Source organism: Corapipo altera, unplaced genomic scaffold, assembly GCF_003945725.1.
Source record: "Corapipo altera isolate COAL_440 unplaced genomic scaffold, ASM394572v1 328, whole genome shotgun sequence".
NCBI lineage: Eukaryota > Metazoa > Chordata > Aves > Passeriformes > Pipridae > Corapipo > Corapipo altera.
In genome coordinates, this window is record NW_020885154.1 from 46,973 (window position 1) to 50,974 (window position 4,002).

Here is a 4,002-nt window from a genome sequence, read left to right on the forward strand (position 1 = left end):
GGGATGGAGCCATGGATGGCAGGGATGGAGCCATGGATGGCAGGGATGGAGTGATGGATGGCTGGGAGGGAGAGAGGGATGGCTGGGAGGGAGAGAAGGATGGCTGGGAGGGAGAGAGGGATGGCCGGGATGTGATGCACAGATGGGATGGAGCAGTGCAGGGCTGGGATGGGAAGCAGGGAAAGGATGGAATGATGCAGGGCCGGGATGTGATGCACAGCTGGGATGAGCTGATCCCTGGCATGGATGGAGCGACACCCGGCTGGGATGGAGCAGTGTCCAGCCAGGAGGGCTGGGATCAAGGTGGGATGGGGATGGAAACACAGTGGGAATGGGAACACGACGGGGCTGGGAGCACAGTGAGGATGGAAGCACTGTGGGGATGGGAGCAGGAGAAGATGGGAACATGATGGGGATGGAAACACAGTGGGAATGAGAGCACAATGGGGATGGAAGCATAGTTTGGGATGGGAACACGATAGGGATGGAAACACAGGGATGGGAGCACAGTAGAGACAGGAGCATGATGGAGATGGAATCACAGTGGGAATGGGAGCGCAGTGGGAATGGGAGCATGATGGGGACAGGAGCACAACGTGCTGAGACTCCCAGAGATAAAACCCTTCATCCCAAAAGTCACCTGCCCCAATTCCTGTGCCCCCAGAACATCCCAGGGGGAATCTGCTCCGCTGGGGTGGATCCCTGGCCTTGGAACATCCCCGAGTGCCTGGAGGGAGTTCCTGGAAATATCAACTCCTTGAAGCAGAATCCCAGGAAACTGGGCTGCTCCACAACCCGCTCACCCATCCCCAGACCTGAGGCCACGCCAGGAACAAGTGAAAAGCTCTTCCAGTGCCAACTCCTGCAGGAAACCCAGCCGGAGGCAATCCAGACATCCTGGAAAAACAGGGACCTGCCAGTCCTGTTTGTGCCTCCCAATCCCTCCGAAGCGCTTTTTTTTTTCCCCAGTTGATTTGACTGTAAAATAATCTCCTCCTCCCAAAAATTCCCGGTCCTTGGATGATGAGACCCTGACGTTGCCGCTCTCCAGGATCCCGATCCGGCGTCTCGTGCCGTGGGTTGTTTGATGAGCCAAAATGCCAAAGGGGAAAAGGGGAGGAAATATTTGGGAAATCCTGTTTCCGGCCCTGGAGTTGCGTGGTCTGGATTTGGGCTTTGATCCATTGGGAGGGAGTTGGGATTTCCCATGGATATGTCAGCCCAAGTCCCCAAGGATTCATCCCATTCCTTGGCCAACATCCCAAACGAGCCGCAGTGCCCCGTGCCAGCCTTTCCAGGAAAGTCCCTCCAGCTGCCTTGTTTCCATCCAAATTCCCTGCATCCTGCTGGGATTAGATATCCAGGTTGAAAGCGCTCGATATTCCCAGGTTTTGTGTTTGCAGGGATGAAGTTCATGTTTTTACTTGGCTTTTTTTTTTTTTGTCCTTTTCCGCCAGCGATCCCGAATGATGCCGGTGAGGAGGAGCTAATTCCAGGATGTTGGGAAGCAAAACACTGGGAACAAGGCCAGGGTATCCCAGACGTGGAGATGTCATTCCATGTCCACATCCAGCTCCTCGGGGATGCACAACCACAGACACCGGAGAATCCACACTTGGGAAAACCTGACTGTTCTCCTTGGAAAATCGCCACCAAAAAGGGTTTATTTGTTCGGAAAACCGTAAGCCAAAAAAAAGCTGGGAAAAGGGGAATTTCGGAGGTCTGGACCCACGACTGGAGGGTTCACGAGGAACACCAAAATCATGGAAATAAATGAAACCTTCCCATGTTTTAACTGAAAAGTATTTACAATGTTTTTGTAGACGTTTTTGGAAAGCAGGAGAGGACGGGATCGGGGGATGCAGCAGCACATCCCAAATTATCCAGCACCGGAACTAAGAGAAATAAATACGAAATTCCCGTTCTCTAACACCCCATAAAACCACGTTTTCTGCCCCAAGTGGGTCCTCATTGCATCACCACCACCAGGAATGTTGTCCCAAGGTCCGGGGTTGGTGGTCAGAGGGCGTTGACTTCGGGGAAGGATATTTTTAGTGGGTGTTCCCAGCACTGGCAGCTCTTCCCGCTTATTTTTGTCCCTGAGGATGTTCCCCAGCCCTCGCCGCTCCCATCATCCCGCTATAAATAGGGATGAATTCCTTTTCCAGGGCTTTGGCAGCACATGGGAGCCTGGAGAAGAGGCAGCACTGAACTGTCCCGAAGCTCTGCGCTCCCTTCCAGCCGTATTTCCACACAAATCCTTCCCACTTCCCACATTTACAGTTCCTTTAGTGTTTCATAGCGGCCTCGGGGCTGCCGGAGGCTCCCGGGGTTCTTGGGATCGCTGCTCTGGGATGGGATTTTTCCCAAAGCTTTTCCCTGTGTGCAGGGAAGGGAATGGAGCTGAGGAAGGGGCTGGAGAATTCCTGAGGGAGCTGGGGGGGCTCAGCCTGGAGAAAAGGGGGATGGGGAGGACCTTCTGACTCCCTAAAATTCTGTGGAAGGAGGTTGGAGCCGGGGGAGGGGTCGGGCTCTGCTCCCAGGGAACAGGGACAGGACAAGGGGAAACAGCCTCCAGCTGTGCCAGGGGAGGGTCAGGTTGGATACTGAGGAAAATTCCTTCCTGGAAAGGGCTGTCCAGCCCTGGCACAGTGGCGGAGTCCCCATCCCTGGAGGGATTTCAACTCCCTGTGGATGTGGCACTTGGGGACAGGGGTCCGTGGTGGCCTCGGCAGTGCCGGGTTAATCATCAGACTCCACGACCTTAAAAGTCCTTTTCAGCTTTAGTGCTCCAGTGATTCCATGATTTGGTGCTCTTGGAGAGGCTGGATGTGATGGGGTGCTCCCAGTCTGGCAGCCACGGACAATCCCATCCCACAGAAAACCCACAGAGCCCACCTGGAGTGAAATCCCAGCTCCCACGGATCCATTGCCTACAAACCCCCCCTCAGCTTCCCTGGACACTGGTGAGAGGTGGGGTGGGAATTCAGGAGGGAGGTGGGCACTGGAGAGGTGCAAGGGGAGCATGAGGGTGCAGCCTGGGCACCCCGAGGGGCAGCTGGGGCACCCAGGGAGCGGTTTGGGCATCCAGGGAACGGTGTGGGCATCCCAGGGAGCGGCAGGGACACCCCCAGTGGGAGCTGGGCTATCCCAGGGAGCAGCCTGGGTATCCAGGGAAGCAGAGTGGGCGCCCCAGGGGTGGCATGGACACCCTGGGAAGTAGGATGGGCACTCAGAGTGGGAGCTGGAGTAGCCCAGGGAGCAGCCTGGGTACCCTGGGAAGTGGAGCAGCTTCCCCAGGGAGCGGAGCAGGAACCCTGGGAAGTGGCCTGGGCATCCCAGGGATGGTGTGGGGGCACCCCCAGGAGCAGCATGTGGGCACCCTGAGTGGGAGTTTGGGTACCCCAGGGAGTGGTATGAGTCCCTCAGGAAGCAGAGTGGGAATGCTGGGAAGTAGCCTGGGCATCCCAGGAAGCAGAGTGGGCATCCCAAGGATGGTGTGGGGGCACCCCCAGGGATAGTGTGGGCACCCCGGGGAAGGAGTGAGCACCCCAGAGAAGGTGTGAGCACCCCAGGGAAGGAGTGGGCACCCTGGGGAAGAAGTGAGCACCCCTGGGGGAGGTGTGGGCACCCTGGGAAGGGCTGGGCACCCCAGGGAAGGAGTGGGCACCCAGGAAAGGATTTGGCACCCCAGGAGTAGTGTGGACACCCCAGGGAAGGTATGAGCACCCCAGGGAAGGAGTGGGCACCCCAGGGAAGGAGTGGGCATCCAGGAAAGGATTTGGCACCCCAGGAGTAGTGTGGGCACCCCAGGGAAGGTGTGGGCACCCCAGGGAAGGTATGAGCACCCCAGGGAAGGAGAGGGCATCCCAGGGAGTAGCATGGGCACCCCAGGGAAGGAATGAGCATCCCAGAGAAGGAGTGGGCACCCCAGGGAAGGGGTGAGCACCCCATGGAAGGGCTGGACACCCCAGGGAAGGATTGGCACCCCAGGAGTAGCAT

General features: G+C 57.4%; 1 protein-coding gene across 1 annotated transcript in view; it reads left to right on the plus strand.

Annotated features, from left to right (window-relative positions):
* The window catches only part of FBH1 (F-box DNA helicase 1), a 33,771-nt gene extending 31,976 nt beyond the window's left edge, over window positions 1-1,795 (plus strand). The window contains exon 22 of the mRNA XM_027670225.1: window positions 1,458-1,795. The gene's annotated coding sequence lies outside the window, so the exon portion shown is untranslated. The remainder of the gene's footprint in view (window positions 1-1,457) is intronic.
* The last annotated feature ends 2,207 nt before the right edge of the window (window positions 1,796-4,002 follow it).